At 40.8% G+C, this 23,356-nt stretch overlaps 1 protein-coding gene across 1 annotated transcript in view; it reads left to right on the top strand.

Moving 5' to 3' along the window:
* SLC35F1 (solute carrier family 35 member F1) overlaps positions 1 to 23,356 on the top strand; it is a 415,217-nt gene that overhangs the window by 176,492 nt on the left and 215,369 nt on the right. The window lies entirely within an intron of this gene.

Below are 23,356 nucleotides of genomic sequence, written 5' to 3' on the forward strand. Positions count from 1 at the left end.
TATTTCTATCCAAAGTGTATAGAAAAAATGTAAGGCAAAAACTATGTCCCCATGGTAGAGATGGCTCAAGTTGAGGTAGTGAAAGAAAAAAGAGCTGGGAAATGTCGTAGGCCATTAATAAAAAGAAGAAAGGTACAGTTTTGGTGCAGCAGTTCAAAAGCAAGAACAAATTCACCTATTTTGTTCATAGTGTGTAGTATTGTAAAAATCTTTAAAAGAATATGTGCACTGGAAACTATAAGAGAGAGAATTAGGAATACGTACCGTATCACTATGTCAGACTGAGGACCAAAGTCATCACACACCAGTTTCATAGGAGGCTGGAGCTTGCAGAAAAATAGAAAAAAATAAATAAAAAGCAAATAAATAAAGTAAAAACTTTATACAACTGATCTCATCCTGCCCCCTTGATTCTTTGTTCCCAGGGTGGTGGATTACAGTAATATAATCCCAGTTAAAACTTTATCACTTGGGGGTAATTAATCAAGTCTGAGTGCAATCTCCTATTAGGAGGTTTTTTTCCTTCTCAGAGGGTTTGTACCATTGCTTCACCCCAAGATAGTGTCACAGTGCAAAAGGAAGCTTTTGTGTCCTTTCAGTGTTGGTGCATCTTGCTGGGGACACATCTGATGCCCCTCTGGCTCTTATGCTGTCTTTTGAGACTTCCCTGGCCTCCGTGGAAGTGTCCCTCAGCCAGCCTGAACCCTGGGCATCCTGAGCCACAGCTGCTCAGGGCTGGGTTTTTGGTATGCGTTGTGGGCACCCACTGCTGAAGTCCATTGTCCTAACCACATGTCCCTTTGAACACTATGTAGTCTCCTTGTCCTAAAGGTTCACTTAAAATATTTTACTGTGGTGAGATATACATAACACACAATTTATATATATATATATATATATATATATATATATATATATATATGGCAATAAATCATATTTAATAATAATTATATATATAATTATTATTAAATATAATTTATTGTCAAATTGGTTTCCATACAACACCCAGTGCTCATCCCAACAGGTGGCCTCCTCAATGCCCATCACCCACTTTCCCCTCTCCCCCACTCCCCATCAACCCTCAGTTTGTTCTCAGTATTTAAGAGTCTCTTATGGTTTGCCTCCCTCTCTGTAACTTTTTTTCCCCCCTTTCCCCTCCCCCCGGTCTTCTGTTAAGTTTCTCAAGATTCATGTATGAGTGAAAACATATGGTATCTGTCTTTCTCTGCCTGACTTATTTCATTTAGCATAATACCCTCACGTTCCATCCACGTTGCTGCAAATGGCAGGATTTCATTCTTTCTCATTGCCAAGTAGTATTCCATTATATATATAAACCACATCTTCTTTATCCACTTTTCAGTTGATGGACATTTAGGCTCTTTCCGTCATTTGGCTATTGTTGAAAGTGCTGCTGTAAACGTTGGGGTACATGTGCCCTTATGCATCAGTACTCCTGTATCCCTTGGGTAAATTTCTGGCAGTGCTATTCCTGGGTCATAGGGTAGATCTATTTTTAGTTTTTTGAGGAACCTCCACACTTTTTTCCAGAGCGGCTGCACCAGTTTGCATTCCCACCAACAGTGCGAGAGGGTTCCCGTTTCTCCACTTCCTCTTCAGCATCTATAGTCTGCTGGATTTGTTCATTTTAGTCACTCTAACCAGCATGAGGTGGTATCTCAGTCACACAATTTATATTTTAATCATTTGAGTGTATAATGGCATTAAATACATTCACAAAGTGTGCAAGCATCACCACTATTCATTACCAGAATTTTATCGTCATCCCAAACATCAATTCTGTACCTATTAAATGATAACTCCCCATTCTCCCCACTTCTACCAGCTCCTGATAACCTCTATCCTGCTTTCCGTCTATATGTATTTGCTTATACCAGGTAACTCATATAAGTGAGGTCATATAATATTTGTCCCTTCATGACTGACTTATTTCACTTAGCATAATGTCTTTAAGGTTCATCCATGTTGTAGTATGTGTCAGAATTTCACTGCTTTTTAGGTGGCTCCGTCGGTTAAGCATTGGACTCTTGATTTCAGCTCAGGTCTTTTTTTTTTTTTTTTTAATGTTTATTTATTTTTTGAGATACAGAGAGAGAGACAGAGGATAAGTGGGGGAGGAGTAGAGAGAGAGGGAGACACAGAATCTGAAGCAGGCTCCAGGCTCTGAGCTGACAGTACAGATCCTGATGCGGGGCTCAAACTCATGAACTATGAGGTCGTGACCTGGGCTGAAGTCTGCCGCTTAACCGGCTGAGCCACCCAGGTGGCCCTAGCTCAGGTCCTGATCTCACAAATTGTGAGATCTCATGAATCGTTGAGCTCTGTGCTGACAGCATGGAGCCTGCTTGGGATTTTGTCTCCCTCTCTTTCTGCCCCTCCCCCACTTGTACACGCTCACAGACACACACCCTCTTTCTCCCTCTCAAAATAGATAAATGAACATTAAAAAAAAGAATTTCACTGCTTTTTATGACTGAATGTTATTCCACTGTATGCATATGTATACTGCATTTTATTTATCACCTCATTTGTTGATGAACACTTGGGTGGCTTCTATCTTTTAGCTATTATGAATAATGCTGCCATGAACGTGGGTGTCAAAGTTATGAGTCCTTGCTTTCAGTTCTTCAGGGCATTTCCCTCAGAGTGGGCACCCTTCACAATTCACAGTGGGAATTGCTGGAGAGGGATCCACTTTTCATCTTAGAGATTTTTTGTATCCACTGGAGATCTGAGACCTTTCGGCCTCTTATTCCATACTGAGGTGTGTGAGTCTATCCTCAAGTCTGTTTGCCTAGACATTTTCCTCCTTCTTTTTTTCTTGTCCTGCCCTGGTGCTGGCTGAATGTGGGGCCTTAAATGTTGCTGGACCATTCCCTGGACAAAGGAACATCTTCCCCTGCCCACTGATTCCCTCTCACCCCTGTGGTTTGGGGTTTCAGCCCTGAGTGAGGGTGAGCCAGCATGTGTACATCAGATCCCTTGACCTCCACATTCTTTCCATTGTCTTGTGCACCAGCCACAGGACTTTCTACTTCCCCTTCATGTGGTCAAGAACTTTCCCCATGCCGTATCCTCTTGCCTTCTATGTTAAAGCTAATAGTAAAGCAGGCTCATCTCCTAAATTTGCTTTTTAGTATGTAAAACAACTCTTTTGGACTTTAGAAAGCCTCTTATTTTCAACAAAGCCAGGCTTTCAAAACTATTGTCTTGCTCTGCACCTGAGAAGATTTAGCTTGAAACTCAAAGTTGAGCTCTGGTTTCGTTCTTCCTAGATGGTATGCATCAAATCTTGAAGCAGTAAGTGCCATCAGTTAAAGAAATGGGGGAATGCCAGGATAGGAAAAAATATGTCAGTGAGATGTTTCAAAACTATCACCATTACGTTAGCAACACCATTTATTCTTCCAATTTCTAGTCAGCTTCTCTTCTTTGCTCTGCTCATATGTCCTACAACCTCAGCTCTTGGTTTTGATGAAGTCACACTGCTATGTAAGGCGAGTGGGATCACATTTGGCTTGTAGAGTTCTGGAAGGAGCTTTAAATGCCTTCTTCTTAACATATGCACGTAGGGTCTGTTTCCAGATATGGTGAGAATTGTCAGATCATAACACACCCTAGGGAAAGCTTTAATATACATGTTTTAAAATAATATGAAAAGTTGAAGAATGACAAATTGGCACTGTGGTAAAAAGAACTGCAGAAGTTCAGACTGCTATTTTATATGATTATTGATTTCTAATGGCTTTGCTGTGACCTTAATTGAGCTATTAGAGGCTAAGCCAGGTTTGATATGAAATGAAGTGCTTATAGCATATGCAGGGGCTCTTCTAGATTGATTGAATTAGTGACTGGGAAGACAGTGGGAGTCCTTACTGATGTGCTTGGGTTCCCAGTGGCTACGGAGCTAAAATGCATCAGTACCTTATAGGGAAACAGTGAACTGTCCTGCGCAGTATATCTACCACCTTCAGCCTAAGAGTAAGGCAGAAAAAGCTGGTAACAGTCAATGACAGAAAATGCAAATGAAGAAATCAGCAGTGTTCCTAATAGCACATCGGTACTATTCTACTTGTTTTGCCAGTGTCTTCCTGGGAACAGTAACTCCCAGCCCATTTGACCTTTTTTTGATGCCTGTTGGTTTCCTTTCAAAGAAGATCCCTTCCCCAAACCTGAGAATCTGGTGAGCCAAGGTCCTCTGCTCCACCTCTACTTTGTGGCTGATTTTAGAATCTCAGAGCTTCAGATGAAAGCTTCCCTTCAATCCTCTCTTTTACCCTCGTTTACTTCCATTTGGTCTAGGGGGTACTCACTGAACTTTTCAGTAATAGATGGACAAATTCCTCCTGTAAATAACACTTTATATTTAGGACATACTTTGTAGAGACGCTGGAGCAGTACTTATACATACATACAAATACAAATGCACACGAGAAAAGACCAGAATGATGATACCTGTAGTTGTAAACTTTTACTGGCTGTCAGTTTATGTTTCCTTTAAAATGACCTGGTCTGTTTTTGTTTTGTGGATGGTATGACTTGGCCCATTCTGTCCATCTGATGTGTCCATGCAGGACTTGTATATGTCATTGTGCAGATAAATTCTGGTCAGTACCAAGCCTTCCAGATCTCATGAATCCTCAACCTGTGTTTATCCCTCCAAAGGCTCTTTGCTCTGTGTCTGCAAAATGGCTATGAACATAGATTCACTGAGGGTGACTTAGCCCCTCATTAAATCCAGTAGTTCTTAAACCTGAATGGCCGTTAGCGTCACCTGAGGAGCCATTAAAATTTCTAAAAGACCCATTAAATCAAAATCCCCAAGAATTTGTCTTCAAGTATCTTTGTTTTTAAAGACCTTTCCATGATATTGCTCATTAAGCAGATTTAGGACCTAGTTGACCTAATCCATTCCTCTTCTTTAAAGAAGGTACCTGCCTAGAATAGTTAACAGGTGATTCCTAAACCAGGGATACATATATGAAACACAAATCTTTTTAAAAATACATTTTTGGGTCCCAACCTCTGAAATTTAGTGACAGTTTATTCAGATTTGGATCTTAGGCAATTGTAATTTTCTTAAAAATGGAAGAGGTGCCTGGGTGGCTCAGTCAGTTGAGTCTACCACTTTGGCCCAGGTCATGAGCCCATGGCTCGTGATTTCAGGCTCCACGCTGGGCTCCGTGCTGACAATTCAGATCCTGGAGACTCCTTCGGATTCTGCGTCTCCCCTTCTCCCTGCTCCGCCCCTGCTTGTGCTCTTTCTCTCTTAAAAATAAACAGACATTTAAAAAAAATGGAATAGGTAATTCTAATTCACATACAGATACCAGGTACACTGATCTAAACCATTCTGTACAGATGAGAACAAAGCCTAGTTTTAAAGATGCCAAAAGGAGATGTACTGATTTAAACTGTGTGTCTGTCTTTGTTATAAGATGCTGGCAGGGACCCCTGGGTGGCTCAGTCGGTTAAGCATTCGACTTCGGCTCAGGTCATGATCTCGGGGTTTGTGAGTTCGAGCCCTGCGTCGGGCTCTGTGCTGACAGCTGGGAGCCTGGAGCCTGCTTCAGATTCTGTATTTCTGTCTCTCTCTGCTCCTCCCCGGCGCGCTGTCTCTCTCTCTCTCTCACAAATAAATAAACATTTAAAAACAAAAAAGATGCTGGTGGCTAGTGATAGAAGTAATTGACATTTTAAGGGCTTGGGGAGGAATTTTAAAAAAAGAATAGAAACAAATGGCCTGGTGTTTATCCCTGACAGAAGATGAGAATTTAGGAAATTAAAGTAACACTGATTATAAGATAAAACCATCATGTCTATCCTTTTCTTAAACAATTGTATCCTTTCCTTAAACGATTGTTCCTTAAACAATTTTAGTTATACTTAACAGAAACTCAACTCTAAAGAGCAAAAAAGAATTTTTTTTTCCACATAAAGGAGAGATGAAAAATTGGACTTCAGGTACAGCTGGATCCAGAAACTCAAAAAAAAAAAAAAAAAAAAAAAAAAGGAAGAGCTGTCTCTTTGTCTTTCAGCTCTGTTTTAATCTTTGTGTCAGCTTCATTCTTAAGCAAGCACTTTTCAAATGGCAAGAAAAAAAATGGCTACTGATAGTCCCAAAATTATTCCCTTAAGTAATCCAAAAGGAAGGAGTCCCTCTCTCTTACAGTATCCATAGACCAAATCTCAAGGAAGGCTCTGATTGGCCTTTGCCTGAATCACCTGCCTATCCCTGTATTTGTTAAATGGTCTGGGGGGAAAAGGACTCTGAGTGATCAGCCTATGTGACACACATCCCCCTTTGACGTTGGGGATACCAGCATATCTCCTAGGACCACTGATGGTAGAGTAGAGTAATTCCCCAAAGAGGGGAAAGGAAAGAACTACTAGACAGCAAAAAGCAACAACTGTCCTCCAAAACACAAATTGAATGATTTTGCTTTGTCTGTCCAAAACTCTGGTATTCATTAAGCTTTATAATCTGTGGGGAGCCACACATCAGACACTTCTAGGGCAAGGAAAATAAGTTTCTTCACTGGCTATGTTCAAACTGAATTGATGAAGTAAACAAATGTGTGGACAGATATTCAAACAGGCATTTTATGAACCTTTCCAAGATAAGTGGGCCGACCTAAGTGGTAAAGTAATAAGGACTTTGCTTTCCCAATATATTTGTATTCAGATGTGTTCCTGTATTGAAAATATGACCTTGAACTTGAGCTGCCTATAGCTTTCTAAAACCTGTGTAGTGATGCTTGTTAGAAAAAAATCATGAGGAAATGTTAAGGTAAAAAATAACGTAATTCAAAAAGCATTACAATAATCTCTAAGGTACTTTCCTCTCATATCAAAAGCAAATAACGGAATTCCTTTTGCTAAATCCAGTGATGCTCTTATGTCACTATTATGCAGTCTAGGTCAAAAAATAATTTAGTACCTGGTTCTCTGCTGTATGATGTGCCCTTAAAAAATGTTCTGTGGTTGATCTTGATTGGTACTTGGCAGTATATTTGGCTTCTGGATATAGACAAACAATAATTTGCAATTTAGTTATGTTAATTAATTAGTTAATTAGAATCTTTAAAGGAATTTGTGGGGCGCCTGGGTGTCTTAGTTAAGCATCTGACTTCGGCTCAGGTCATGATCTCATGGCTTATGGGTTCGAGCCCCACATCGGGCTCTGTGCTGACAGCTTGGAGCCTAGAGCCTGTTTTGGATTCTGTGTCTCCCTGTCTCTCTGTCCCTCCCCCCTCACACTCTGTCTCTCCCTCCTTCAAAAATAAACACTAAAAAAAAAGGCATTCATTTTTGCCACTTTACATTATGAAAGACATCTTTCTCAGCTTCATAAATGCAAACCCTCTCTGCTGTTCTCAAGATTTCACCATTTACACTGAGGCCATTTGAGTGGAATTTTGAGCTGTGGACATTGGCTCTCTCTCCACACATGAACACATAATGATAACATTTTTTGAGGACTAGCTGTGTGATAATACTATTCTAAACCCTTTTTATGTGTATTTTGCTTAATTCTCACAACAGCCAGATGTGATAACTGCTTTGATTTCCCCATTTTGTAGATGAAGAAGCTGAGTCTTAGAAGGTTTGGCTAACTTGCCCAAGGTCACACAGCTAGTATTTCCTGGAACGAGGATTCCAACCAAGTTTTGTCTGGCCTCAAAGCCCAAATTCTTAATTTCAGACCCTTTTCCTCTCCTCCTGTTTCTCCAACCCATGACTTAATAAGGAAAAGAAGAATAAGGGGAGGAGGAGGAGGAGGAAATGGGAGAGGAAGAAGGAAGAGGAAGAAGAAATTTAAAATTCATAAATTAAGTGAAAGAGTCCAGTCATATAAATGACATACACTCCCCTAATCTGTTTTCCATATTAACCTGGAATAGATACTTTAAAATATGTAATAGATTCGGATTGTTATTTAGCTCTAGTTTTACACGTAAACATTCACAAATGTTTCGAAAAGATTCTCAACAATACAAGGCTATTCTCTGAATTTCTCTCATCCCCACTTTGCTTGTGTGTCAAAAGTGAAACAGAATAATTTAAACACAATATTTGATTGTGAATGCTTTACTTTCTGTATTAGTCAGTTTGGGCTGCTATAACAAAGTACCATAAACTGGCTGACTTAGACAACAGAAATTTATTTTATCATAATTCTAAAGGCTAGAAAGTCCAAGATCAGGATACCCATCTGGTTGGGTTCTGGTGAGAGCTCTCTTTCCAGTTTATGGACAACGGCCTTCTTGCTGTATCCTCATCTGTTGGAGAAAGAGAGCTCTGGTAAGGCCATTAATATCATCTTGGGAGGCCCGTCCTCAGGACCTCATCTAAGTCTACCTTCCAAAGGCCCCACTTCCTAATACCATTACATCGGGGGTTAAAGCTTCAATATATAAATTTGTGGGAGGACACATTCAGTCTGTAACAACTTCTAGTGGGGGATATGAGGCAGGTATAAAAACAACTGCTAAGAAGTGCAGTATGTGATGCGTTTCAAGTGACATTCAAACACTAATACTCATGCAAATATATGGGCTTTTAAGATAGGTGATCCTGCTCCTGGATCAGGTAATGAGGACAACCAAATGCAGAAGTCACTTAAAGGATTGGCAGATTATTAAAAGATTTAGGGCAGGAGTTGGAGTTGAGTAGGGTGCGGGGGGATGGGAAATGGGACAACTTATCCTTCCTCTAGCAGTCACTATTTACACTGAACGACCCCATAGACCCTTGAAGACCTTGTCTTCAAGAGGCTTCAAGGTCTCATTACCTCTATCCCTAATTTTATGGGTGTCTGCCTAATGTTTCCATCTTATGTGTCATTTTTCATAACATTCCATGGAACAGCAGCCAATCCTAACCTGGTGGTGTGTAAGAGGAGATGATAAGAATAATCATAAAAAGAAAATATAAGTTGAAATTACAGTTCTAGGAAAACAAACAGACTAACAAACAGCCTTGGGAATTTATGCTTTTCCTCGCTCTCAGCCAGTATTACATTAACTAGGAACCGCTGATTAAACATCTTTATTTGGCCTCCCTCCCAATTGTGGGCAGCCCAAGAGATGGGGTCCGCGAATGGAGCAGAGACTGGGCAAGTCAGAACCCAGATAACGAGATCCTTACTGCCATTGCTCCCTACATATTCCAGCCTTTCTACTCAGGAGCCACCAGGACTATCCTAGAGTTTGGGCCCATATCCAAGAGGTCCCAAGGAATTGGTTCCCTATTGTAAGAGGCCTCCTCTGGTCTAGGCGATTCCTCTACAAGGCTGTTGCTAAAGTGGCCTACTTTCAAGGCCGCCAGCTGGTTCTGACAGATTTAGGGCCAGCCTGTTCCAGTTTGGACCAAATTCCTTGGGACCTTCCTGATCAAATTAAAAAACTCTCACGAAGCGATGAGTTCTTTGTGTGAAGGCTATTTCAACTAGTTACAAATTTAAGTGTGCATTCAACCTATAGTTCTCTATCTTATCTTCAAGATATACCATGCTGAATACTAATACACTGATCTTACAACTTGCCCTAGATGGATTACTGTGATTATGACCAGTATGATTACATGAATAAGCTGCCTTAAAAAGTAACCAGTTTGTAACCACTGGAGGTGTTCAGATGTAAGTTGGATCACAAACTTGTGGAAATTTAAACACTTGATGGATTTTGGGGCTGAATTACCTGACAGGCCCTTCCAATCCTGAAATTCTGCAGTTCCTTATTTTTCCCATATTTTGTCTATGCTGACTTCTAATAGTCGAATTTCCCCTTCTTTTTAAATGCTCATAATTCACCCGTTTGAGAATTTTTTCCTGAGATTACTTCCAAACCATTTTACAGTGTGTAGATATTTCTTTCTTCCTTTTGGTAAAAATCAGGCCAGCATATGCCCATCTCCTGAATGTCTACTTCTTCCATTTTCTGTGCTTCCTCAGAGATTGGCGTCAGCAGTTCTGCCACTCATTTGCAAGTTCTGCAGTTACCTTGAGATGTGATTTATTGAGGTCAGGATACTTGAACTCACTTAGAGCAGCCATGTGCTCTTTTATCATCCTTGACTTCCCTTGCATGTCAATTTCTTCTTACCAAGCCTCATTCCTGTCTCTTCATTCAGAATCTCCTTCTCACTGGCAAAGACTAAAGCAGAAGAGGAATAGAAACTTCTGCTTGCAACTATTGTTTGGAAACATTAGAGCATCTGCCCAGCCCAGGTCCTGGCCTCCCCTGGTCTTTGGGCATCAGCTCTAATTTAGGAAGCTCTCATTATTTTCTCACTTAATTTTTAGAAGCCTGAGTCCATCATGCTTTTTAATCTTCCTGAGGTTTCTGACTTGTTTGCGTCTGTTAGATACTTTCCCTTGATGGTGTCTCTTTCTCTCCATATTTTGTGCATGTCCTTTAAAAGACAGGCTTATCAGGAAGCCTGCCCATGCAGCTCCTGTGGACTCCTCTTCCGTATCAATCTCACTCAGAATTATATTGCCTTGGAACATGTATCATGTTCTATTCTGAGCTTTCTGCTATGTATGAAAGCCTATTCGTAAAGTCTTGTCTACATGTTCAACTACATTCCCCCTTTTTCCTCCTCCCTTCCCCCCCCCCCCCCCCGCCCCCAGAGAACTCTGAGATGCTAGGGCCCTGTATTAATTTGCTTAGGCTGCCACAACAATACTCTACAGACTGGTGGAGGGGGCGGGGCTTAAACAACAGGATTTTAGTTTCTCGTGGTTCTGGAGTATAGAAGTCTGAGATCAAGGTGTCAGCAGGGTTGATTTCTTCTGAGGCTAATCTTCTTGGCTTGTAGATGGTCATCTTCCTATGTGTTCACATGGTCTTTCCTCTGTCTCTATATGTATGCAAATTTCCTCTTCTTATGAGAACACCAGATAGATTGGAGTTGCTGCTACCCAAATGACTTCATTTTAACTTAATTTCCTCTTTAAAGACACTATCTCCAAATACATATTCTGAGTTACTGGGGGCTAGGACTTTAACACGTTAACTCTTGGGGGACAAAATTGAGCCCATAGTAGGCCCCTTTACACTTCAGCAGCTGCTACCAACAGTTGAATTAGGTCCACATTAAGTTTGTGGGTTGTTGTTGTTGCCTGTCTTTTAGAGATGCAATGCCAGCGAACAGTCAGGATCATCTTTGCTGATCTGCTCTTGGCTAGGCTTAGCCCAGTGATCCAGGACGGAATTCATTTGACTCTCCTCTTCCTAACTTCCTACAAAGCAGACTGAATACACGTCTTCTATGCCTTTGCCCTAATTCCTTCTTTCAAAATCCTACCCATCCATCAAGCACAACCCAAATACCACCCTGTCTTCCTGGTTTGTGCTGCCATAGTCCTCTGCCTATATGATAATATTTGTAGTTATTTATTATTTCCATTGTGTTAATGTTATTTGTATGTAGCCCTTCTTGCTCATATATGATAGCAAAGACCTTGTGGAAACTTTCGGTTATCATGTTCATCTTTATTCACCCTAAAGCCCTAAGCATTTGGTTTGTACTCAGCAACCAGTCAACAAATACTAAATTGGTTTGAAACTTAGCAGAGATTTGGAATGGTATTCAAAGCAATAAATATTTAAATTACACTTTATAGTTACATATATTCTTAAAGGTAGTATGTGACAGATTATTGATATGGTGAGTATAATCATTGGATTATCTTAATAGTTACTTTTAATGGTTACTTGAAGTATTTAGTCTAATTAAAGGGTGTATCTTTTCATAAATTTTTCATGGTGATCTCGCCTTCTGAACTCCCAAAGCACTGTTTGTTCCTAGCACAAGTTTCACATTTATTATTTATGATGGAGTATCCTTTATACATTATTCTAGTCTCTTATATTAAAATGTAGTCCCTTGGTGAACAAGGGCAATGGCTTGTAAATGTTTCCATCCCTGACACCCGTGCAGTAAACAGATAATTCAAGATTACCCACAGGGTTACTCCCATCAGCTGCATAGGGTTGCCATTAGCCTATGGCCACAGAAGTAGTTTCTTGGGAATGAATCCAAAATGCTGAGTCCCACAACCAGGTAGCTTTCCTCTTAGTTTATCTCTCAACTTTTTTTTTTCCCCACTGTGCCTCTCATCCACAGAGTGGATGTTAAATACTCATTCATGCATTTTTTTCATATTGGAATATTTCATATTGGGATATTTAATAAACATTATCTACAATAAAGCTTATCTTGGAAATAAAAAGAATGTCTTGAAAGAGAATAATGTTGGTCGGTGGGCAAAACTACTATGTTTGCTAGTGCAGAATGTACTTTGAACAAGGGCATCCAGCCAAAGGGGTGATGGGGCTAAACCCAATCTGATCATGCCATGCCATGCACGCTGGCATGCTGATGTGTGTATTTTTTATTTATGTATGTATTTTTTCTAATTAGCATAAAGTTATTGTGCACTTACTATACTTGGTATCTGTAGGATTGCATCTACCCAGAAAGGGTACCTTTTTTTGTGATTTATATAAGATACCCTATGGACTAGCAGCAGCCCTGAGGATGAGAGAGAGATGAACCTACTACATACCACACAGTTGGGGGACTAGAATGGAAGCAGAGAAATCATGTAACAAGCTTTTGTATAAAGGCAAGAAAGAAACGACGATGTCTAGGACAAGGTCAAGGCAAGAACTGACTGACTTGTTGATGGATTTGTTACATAGGTATGAAAAGAGGGGGCACTCAGAGGAGACCCCAGAACTGTGGCCTGAGCATTCAGTGATTATTGCTGCCATTTCCTAAGATGGGGAAGACTGAAGGTGAAGACCAGAATGACAGAGAGAAATGTAATAACCTCTGTTTTTAGAAGTCTCATTATAGGTGCTTCTTAAAGATTTTCTACTTTATACATTTTTGGAGTCCCATAAAATAGCCATGAGGAGTCTGATACTTCTGTGTGCCCAAAGCCTAGAAGAAACAAAAGAGATAGACAAGTCATTCAACATCTATCAGTCCATTTGCCAAAGGAAGTAGGTATTCATCACTTCCAAAGTCCTTTCCTGCCATAAAACACTATCATTAATTTCTGTTTCCTTCTGCTCATTTTTGTGATATTCTCTGTGCAAGATGTACAACTCAAGAAGAGAGGGTGGCGGGCGCCTGGGTGGCTCAGTTGGTTAAGCTTCTGACTTTGGCTCAGGTCATGATCTCACGGTCCATGAGTTCCGTCCATGAGTTCGAGCCCCATGTCCGGCTCTGCAGACAGCTCAGAGCCTGGAGCCTGCTTCAGATTCTGTGTCTCCCTATCTCTCTGCCCCTCCCCTATTCATGCTCTGTCTCTCTCTGTGTCTCTCAAAAATGAATAAATGTTAAAAATAAAAAAAAAAAAAGAAGAGAGGGTGACAGTGACAGCTAATAGTAAACTAATGCAGATTCTCCAAGCTAAAAAAACAAAACCAACAACACACATAAGAGGCCACAAGCTGCACCCTAACATATTTTTGCAGTAGAGCTGGCTCAAAGATAGACACTTGGAAGACTCGTGGATCTGTTTTCATGCCGTTATTGCTAGTAAAAGACCTCTCTTCTACCATGGATTGAGATCCTGGGGGCATATGTGGATTACAGAGTGTTCTGTTAACAGCTCTCCCCAAAATAACCATTAGCCTGCAATTTGACTTTGCAAAATTGGAAGGAAAGTCCTTTTCCTGTAAGCCAATTTCACAAAACAAAAAACAATGCTTTAATTCTTGACTTGAAGCCGAAAAACTGTAATGGTCCCATAAATGATTAAAACAGCAGCTGGTAATGTCTTGAAAACAGATTGATCAGTTGGAATGCCTTAAAATCTGTCTAGATTCTGCATGCCTTTGAGCAGTATGAACTAACTCTGATGTGAGAGGAAGAGTGGGTGTTTAAAACTCAAAGATATTAAGATAATCATTAAAGCTCTGGCAGGGAATGCATCTCTCTAGGGCAACTGCTAGCATATTTTAACCCCAAAGTGGGGTATAAATAAATTATGGAAGCATTTGGCATTAATAGAAACTCATGGTGACCCTGGCCAGGATACTCCAAGTCAGATCTCCTGGTATCGTCGTCTACTCATATGAAATGGATTTTGGGGGCACCTGGATGACTCAGTTGGTTGAGCATCCAACTTTGACTCAGGTCATGATCTCGCAATTTGTGGGTTCAAGCCCTACATCGGGTTCTGTGCTGACAGCTCAGATCCTGGAGACTATTTCAGATTCTGTGTCTCCCTCTTTCTCTGCCCCTCCCCCACTTGCACTCTGTCTCTCTCTGTCTCAAAAATAAACAAACATTAAAGAAAATTTTTAAAAATGGATTTTGAGTGCCTACATTGTATCCATCATGGGGATGCAGTGGTGGATGGGACAGAGTTCCTCCCCTCATTGAGCTTATATCACAATGAAAGGAAATAGATAAGAAATTAGTAGATAAAGAACATACATAAATTCACATAACAGTAAGAGCTATGCTGAAAATAAAGCAGAAGTAGGGAGATGCTACTTTCAATTGAAGTATCAGGAGGGTGGCTCTTGGGTGGCTCAGTTGGTTGAGCATCTAACTCTTGATTTCTGTTTAGGTCATGAATCCAGGGTTGTGGGATTGAGCACTTTGTTGGGCTTTGCGCTGAATGTGGAGCTTGCTTAAGATTCTCTCAGTCTCCTTCTGCTCCTCTCCCCAGCTTGTGCCCTCTCTCTCTCTCTAAAATTAAAAGAAAAATAGAAAAATTGAAATATTAGGAAAGCCCTCTCCAAAGAGATGACTTTTGAGCAGATACTACAACAGTATAGGAGCCATTGTTGTAAAAGAAGAATCCAACAATGTAAATTCCTTAGGGGAAACTTCTGCATGGACAGAAGAAACAGCACGTTATAAAGCCTTGACGTGAGAATGGGTTTGGCATAGTTGAACGGTGAGAAGAAGGCAGACAGGACTGGAGTCTGGTGAGTGAGGAGGAGAATAGTAGGAAATAAGGTAAGAAAGACTTGCAAAATCCAGATCAACTGTTGAAAAGGAATTGGGTTTAATTCTGCGGAAAGTCAGAGTTTTAGACAAGAATAGGATTGATTGGATTAATATTTCTATAAACATCCCTCTAACTGTTGTGGGGAGCGTAAACAGAAGGAGGAAGTCTAAACAGGAGGCTATTGTGGTTGTCCAGACAAAAGATGGTGGGCTTGGATTAGATGGAAGTGAAAATGTTGGTCAGAAGTGGTTAGAAGTGGGATAGAGTTTGAAGGAGGATCTGATAGGACTAGGGATTGGATTTGGGGATGAGGAAAAGAGAAAGAAAGAAAGAAAAAATGATAGGATGACAGTTAATTTCTTGTTCTAAGCAGTTGGGTGAATTAATTCTAGCTGGATGAAGGTAGTGGGTCTTACGATAAATGAGGATATGTTTAATGGAGATGGAAGAGGGATCTAGACTTTATTTAGACTTGGACTTTTTTTTAATGTTTTATTATTTATTTTTGAGAGAGAGAGAGAGAGAGAGAGAGAGAGAGAGAATGAGCGGAGGAGGGGCAGAGAAAGAGGGAGACACAGAATCCGAAGCAGACTGCAGGCTCTGGGCTATCAGCACAGAGCCCAACACAGGGCTTGAACTCATGAACTATGAGATCATGACCTGAGCCAAAGTCAGATGCTTAGCCAACTGAGCCACCCAGGCACCCCTTGACCATCCTATTGGACAAGACAAAGGTCATAGCTTAAAAACAGCACTTTCAGTGGAGAGCATCGAAAAGAGCCACAAAGGTCTGAAGTAGATGCAGGGAACATAGACAAGTCTTTGAAGTTTTCCTGTAGAGGACTTGAGGGCAACAGGTCATAGGCGGGAAGGGATGAACTTCTGTCCCACTTTTGTTTTCAGGGTGACAGTTGTAGCATGATTTTATGCTGTTGATAATGATCAAGAGGGAAAATCCTTTAGTAGGTAAAACCCATGGAAGGCTGGCCATCGATCAGAGAATGTAATGGTGTTCCACTGGCACATTAAGGGAAGATGGAGTATATGGGACCAGATAAAGTGGGTATGAGTATGCAATAAGTAGAAGATGTAGATCTCACAAAAGTGCCTTCATTTTATTCAGTGAAATAGGAAGCAAAGGTCATTAGCTCAGAGCGAGGAAGGCAACAGAAATCGTGTTGAAAGTTCAAGGAAAGAGAGAAAGCGGATTTTCCAGGTCAATAAGGTCAGATTACTGGGCAGTACTTAATGCTCTCAAGAGGTCTGTAGTCATTAATCTGAGTTTATGCTCTTCTGCAGAACCAGCGCCAGCACTGAATATCTCGGTGGAAAGAGCATGGTGCTAGGCGAAGGATGGAGTCGGCAGGGAGGTAGAGGGTAGCTGTATAACCTTGAGCACATTATTAAATTTCCAGAGTCTCATGTTCTTTATGTGCAAAATGGAGACAGTGGTTCCTACCCAAAGGGAGAATTGTGTCAAATTAGACAACATATTCAATGGTTTTTTGTTTGTTTGTTTGTTTGTTTGTTTTTTGCTTTAAAAAACTTGCCTGCAGTCTCCTTTAGCCTGTTTGTCATCGGGTGAAGAGCTTTGGTGATTTGTGGCTAATACATTCTGTGCGGGTTATGGATATGGCCTTCAGTGAGCCCTGAAACGTTCATATCTGTGGGAAAGGAGCATTATGGGGGTCTCTGACCAAATTGGACATAACTCTGAGGGTACTCTGGGGCTCAAGAAGAAGTAGAAGGGGGTGCCAGGGGGGCTCAGTTGGTTAAGTGTCTGATTCTTGATTTTTGTTCAGGTCATGATCTTATGGTTCATGTGATTGAGCCCTGCATCAGGCTCTGCGCTGACAGTATGGAGCCTGTTTGGGATTCTCTCTGTCCTCTCTCTCTCTCTCTGTCTCTCTCTCTCTGAAATAAATAAATAAAGATTAAAAAAAAAAAAAAAAAGATAGAAGTAACCATCTTGGTTCTTAGGAAAGTAGAGAGGGAGTAGAAACACCTGGAGTGGTGGGATGAGGTTGTAGACCAGAAGATCATTACACATAGTTAAGTGTTTCTTGTTAGGATTGAGATGGCTCTTTTGTCTTAGCTTCATTATTACTAACTGAGTACCAGACCCTAGAACTATATTTCCAATTTACAATTTACTGACAGAAGTAATGTGAGAATGTGCACTATAGGAGATGCATGGTCTTGAGTGGCTCCGGACTCTCTCAGAAGTAGGGAAAAGGAAGGAATTGAATCAACACAATATTGGAATATTGCTGCTAAATCCTGTTTCTCTGAACTTTCTCTGTCACAATTTCAAACTTTTTTCCCCTTTAATCAAGCAAGTTGCAGATTCAGGACTGAATTTGCATTTGGCAAATGTTGAATTAATGAAAATAATGAAATACTGATACATGTGAGAAATACGGTCACAGATATTTTTAGGTAAGCCTTGGTACAACTTGGCCTAAAAATTTGCACCCTATGGCTGAATCCACATGGTTCCTTTAGTTAAGGCATAGCAGAATGCAGTGAATGTGAGTTGTAAAGAATGAAACCTCTAGTGAAACAAATCTTTGTAGACATACTGCCTCTTTTAACTACCTCAGATCTTTTTTTGGAAAAGGCTAGGCTATAAATAAATAATCAGTTCTCTTGGCCGACTTTCCAAAGTGATTGGGCATTCAGTTTTGACCAGCTACATACTGAGCAGCCCCTGGTCACTCAGGCATTGTTGTAAAATCTCCTTTAAATGCACAATAGATGTGCCTTCATTATTTTTCAAAATCCTAAGGTTTGACTGCTGGGGATCACACTTCATCTCTTGTTCTCTTCATTCTAGGACTTTGCTATTGAGAAATTTTCAATGAGCTAAGGAAGATACACCACTCTCCTTCCTCTTCACACATTTATTCATTCAATGTCTAACTGTAGACATGAGGTAACATTACTGGAAAATGCAGAACCATGAAGGGAAGCATATTCTATTATTCATGCTATCACTCTCTCCTATACTACGTACAAATCTGCTCTTTTTTCACAATGCCTTGGCTCAAGTGGAATACTCCTTTCACTTTTATTCCACACGCAGTATTGCTAATGAAATGCTATCAGTTTTGCCTCTTTGGCATTTGTAAGATCTGTCCCCTCTTCTTCATCTTTTCTACCTCAATTCAGGATATCAGAAATCTTTCATTCTTTGTTCTTACTGGCTTCTTTTCCCTTCTTTAATCTTTCAATGTTTTCTCACTGCAGCCCAGAGGATCTTTCTAAAAGTCAAAATTATCACTCCCCTCTCAAAAATGCACACAGCTGGTTCCAGTTGCCCCAGAAGAAGGCCACACTCTGAAGCTAACTTACACCATCCTCCCTCAATGGACCCCCTATCCCTTTTTGGCTTCATACCTTTCTACTTTTCTTTTTATGCTATGCCCAGGCCACACTGTGCTACCTTCAGTACAGCTTCACAAGTGTTGTTGAAGGAAGGAAAGAAGGCCTGCTTCTAAGGGGAGAAAGGGGGCCTAGGCGAGGAGAGTTTGCCTTTTCCTTTTAAACATTTCAGCCCCATTTCCAGTTTCCTGAGCCAGAGTATTAAAGGCCTTGTTTTTCTTCTCTTTCAGGAGGTTTCCAGTTACTTATGTCTTGGGGGTGTGCATTTATCTCTGTCTCCTTTCTTGTTGGACCCGGAGGGCAATGGAAGCCATTTTGGTCTAAATGTCAGCTATCACAATGGGATGTTTGAGTGCACAGCCAGAGCTGACTCTGACAGAGTGATATTTTTCTGTGAAGATTGCTTTATACAGGAGAGTGTATTCAAATCACAGATCTCATTTAGAGAATTATTTTGCTGCCAACACCAGCCGCCACAGCTGATAATGCCACAGCGCTCATTCTTCGTACCAATAAAACAAAGTACACTAATCTATTAAAAACAGCATAGAGTCTAAATCGGTAATAATATCCAAGACAATTACCAGTTACCTAGTAATTATTCTAGAATGAAGTTTTCAGTCTTGCTAAGTGAGTAGGTGTGGTTTAGGTATTCCTTAATTGTTTTGCATCTATTTATAAATGGGCTTATTTCCAAGTATCACGTATCCCCTTTCTAAAAATAAGACAACTATAGCTATATATCTTCTGTGTGCTGTGCTCTAACATAGCATGAATGGAAAATCCACACTGACACCAATCCTTTTAAATAATAACAAGAATACTTTGATTCTTCAATAAATGTTTGAGTGTCTATTATGTGCCAGCACAGTTCTGGGTGCTGGGGATACAACACACAAATCAGTCAGAGATCTCCATGTTCATGCGCTTTAGGTTATTACTTCACAATGATGTTATTACTAACTTCACAATTGTATGGGAGACTGACTGTAAAACATTTTCATATGCATGCTTACTTTTGATCTTCATAATAACCTTGTGAGGCTATTACCCTCCTCCTGAATTAAGAAAACCTAAGTGCAGAATGTCTCGGTGACTTCAACAAGAACATATAAACCAGTAAGTATGGAGAGATCTAGGATCAGAATCAAGGTCACCTGAAGCTAGTGCCAGTGTGATTGATATTCACTGTCCCATATTTCCCATGGCAGCCCAGTTCCTCAAGCCAGTAAGCCTCGTGCATTGTGCCCTGGGAGTGATGATAGTTACAGTACCCCACTGCAAGCCCCACCGTTCTCCTATTGGCTTCCCTTTTTTTATACCTCTGATGACTTCTTGCTTCTTTGACTCCTGCCTTGTTTCTTTCTCTACACTCTTCTCTTTGTAGCCAGACAGCATTCTTCACTGGTTTTCAGCTCCACGTTGGATGTCCCCATTGCCTGTATCCTCTCTAATATATTCCTTATTTGATGACTAATGTACTAATAAAATGCCCTTGGATAAAATGATTAGAGGTGAAATTTTATTTGTACTAATCAAGACAAAGAGTATTGTTGATGTGGGAGAAATAAGACTTAATGTATTTATTTTTATATTTTATTTTATTAATAACACATGTGAAGAGTAGAAGAAGGGGAAAGTTCCTTGTCCCTGTTCAGTGTGTCCCTCCCTGGTTCCCTGCATTTTCTCACCACTGGGTTTGGCTTTTTCTATAGGGTTCCTGCTTTGTGCAGCCTTTAAGACTGTCTTTGAATGTTGAATGATAGCTTGAGTTGGACCACGAATCAAAGGGAGAAAACAGCATCAGGAAATGTACCTCTGTTAGGGAAGTTGGATGAAGGAAAGTTCAGAGGGAAATATGTTCATGGCACAGAACTGTATCCCCAAAGGTTAGAGAGAGGATTTTAGCAGGTTGGTGGTGAGAGTGGTAGTGCTACAAAGACAGATAAAGACTTTCTGATCTGAGGGCAACCCCACATATTATGGCAAAATCATTGAGAAAGGTGGCTCTCAAATTTGAGCAACAGAATCACTGGGAAGTCTTGTTAAAACAGTTTTTTGGACTCCGCCCCTAGAGTTTCTGACTCCGGAGGTCTGATACTTCTAGTTGGGGAACTTTGCTTTGAGAATTCCTGATTTAGATGCTACACGTGTCAAATAGGGAAGGTATATAACCAAGGAGAGGAGGACATGCACTTTTCTCTCTCTCTCTTTCCCCTCACTCCCTAACAGAACCCCTTTACTTAGCAGTTACAGCTGACCCTTGGAGCCTGAAATGCTCTGCCACACAGTCTCTCATGTAAATAGAATTGACTACCAAGGGAGCTGAAGGGAGAGACCCCTAGGCTGAAAATAGCCCAGTGTCCAAGGACACACCTGAGGTCAGCCATGAATTAAGACTGCCAGTGCCATCTGCACCTGCAGATTCCCACCTTATATATCCTGCATTAAGAGAAGATGCTCTATGAGTGGCTGTGGCTCATAGTCACACATCAGTGGATTGGAGTTGAATTCGTACTTAGTCCTCTAGCAAGCAATAAGACAGCCTTTGGTTAAATGGCTAGAACCTGTGATTTGATACTATAGTAAATAAACGATAAAATATATTGGTATTATCTGCTTCTTGGTTAATTTCAATAGAAAAAAAAACAATGCATTAGTTTGCATATGATAAGTAACATTTGTGAACACTTAAGAGCATTTTGCATGTCTAACATATTTATCCTCACAACAACCCAGTGTGATAGATATTGCTGTTATTATACTCCTTTTACGAATGCAGAATCTGAAGCACTGAGAGTTTAAACAACTTGCCCAAGGTCATGCAAGCTGCAAGTAACAGAGGCAGGATTTGGATCAAGGCTGTCAGGTGCCAAAACCTGGACCTGCTTTTAACTTATATTAGACTGTTTTGTCTAATAAAACAGGGAGGGGCCTTTCATGCTCCTTAACAGCATGGTTCCTAAGTTTTAAACCAAAGAGACCACTGAGACAGCTGCTCAGAGCTGGCCAAACTCAAGGTCAGGGGCACAGCCCTCCACAAGACTGCTCTCACTTCACATATCAGCCTGGGTGAGAGAAGGGGTCTCCAGGGCTCACTTCACTTCAGACTAGCGGACTATAAATTTGGGAGTCCTTATGGAATCCCTTAGTTTCAATAATTCACTAGAATAATTCACAGAACTCAGGAAAATGCCCCACTTAACAATTACAGTTTTATTATAACAAAGGCATACAGATTAGAGCGAGCTGAAAGAAAAGGCACTGAGGGAGAGGTCTAGGAGGGTTTCAGATGTGAAGCTTCCATCATCCTCAGGGATGTGTTATCCTCTCCATATCAAAGTAGAGAAATCACCCAGAGTATTGCCAGCCAGGGCAGCTCATCCAAACTTCAGTGTCCAGAGTTTTTGTTGGTGTTTCTTTATATAGGTACTATGGATCAAATCAATCGTTTGCCTCATGATTGAACTCAATCTCCAGTCTCCCTCCCTTCTTTGGAGGTAGGGCTGATATCAAGTGGCTCAAAGCCTCAACCCTCTCTAATCACATGCTAGGTCTTTCTGGTGTGGCCACCCCCCTGTCTGAGTCACCTCATTAGCATAATGTATCAGGTGTGGTCCAGGGACCCACCATGAATAACAAAAATACTCCATTCATTCAGGAAATTCCAAGGGTTTAGAGGTTACCTCCCAGGAACTGGGGACAAAGGCCAGCTAAGTTCTTTATTACACAAAACACAGCCAGAGGAGGGTGTTAGAATAGGGATGCCTGCTTGAGCATGAATTTTATGACATCTTTTAGGTCAGCAGCACTATTTCTGTACGAGGCAGTAGTCGCACTGTTACAGAAAGGGGAAGAATTTTCTCCTAGAATTTCTTCAAATCATCAGGCACTAAATCAGGAAAGATGACACTATAGAGAGTGTCTAAATTAGGAAGAAGCTAGAGAGATCTAAGTGGTGGAGGCTGCTGGTGCGCACAACACAGCAATTTGCAATGAACTCACTGGCAGAGAAACCAAACACAAGCTCCATAGCAAGGGAGTGAGTATCTGCTGTGTGAATTGAAGGCCACAGGACTCTGCAGTTGTGAAGCTTTTATGCACTCAACATGTAAATTACAGTGCTGGTGAATTGGGGTTGGTTCACATGTAAATGAGAAAATGCTTGAGTTAACCAAGTCTGCCTTTGAAAAGAATGGATATCTAGGAACTAAAGACTGTACTGAAGAACTTGCAAATAATAGAGAGAGCGCGGTTCTAATTCCAAGGGACTTCTAGAATGAAAAATAATGAGGGGCCGATGGGGGAGGGGAGAGTAAAACATCAGAAGAAGCAATCTTCCATAAAATCTGCTTGTATGCCATTAATGTATGTCTCTCCAAATAAGAGCAAGCAAATGAGAAAATAGCAAGGAGGTATAAAGGCTAGGGTGAGCTTTGAAGGAAGCGTGTTATGCATGGATGGAGACTTTTATTTTAAAGGGCTGGCTGTTATAAAAAAAAAAAAAAAGGAACATTGCAGACTTGTGTTTATAACTCACTCAAAACATGGGATTTCCTATTGTATCCAAGCCCTCTTTTCTCTGAAACTGAAGTCCCTCAAATCTGAGTAAAACCAGGATTTGCAGCAGGAGGGAGAGGAAGGTGAAGGACTGCTTAATTTCACTTGCCCGTATGCATCTGAGTATCTTTGATGTTTGCCAGATTGATTGGTTTTTGCCTTCTCACTGGCATGCCCACTTTACTCTTCGTTCACTACCTGGAAGTCTGAGAGGGACTGAGGCTTTATGATCGCTATGGCAGCTTTTAAACTGCTGTGCTCTTCTCTTTAGGTCCGGTGCTACTGTTGGGAAGGGAGAATTTCCCCTGCCCTTCAAGATCCTCCTAGCTGGGCTAAGAATCAAATTGACATGAGACAGATTAACAGGAGAAAGTTAAATTTAATTTTGTAGGTATAGGGAATTCA

This window comes from Panthera onca, chromosome B2, assembly GCF_046562875.1.
Source record: "Panthera onca isolate mPanOnc1 chromosome B2, mPanOnc1 haplotype 2, whole genome shotgun sequence".
In the NCBI taxonomy this organism is placed as follows: domain Eukaryota; kingdom Metazoa; phylum Chordata; class Mammalia; order Carnivora; family Felidae; genus Panthera; species Panthera onca.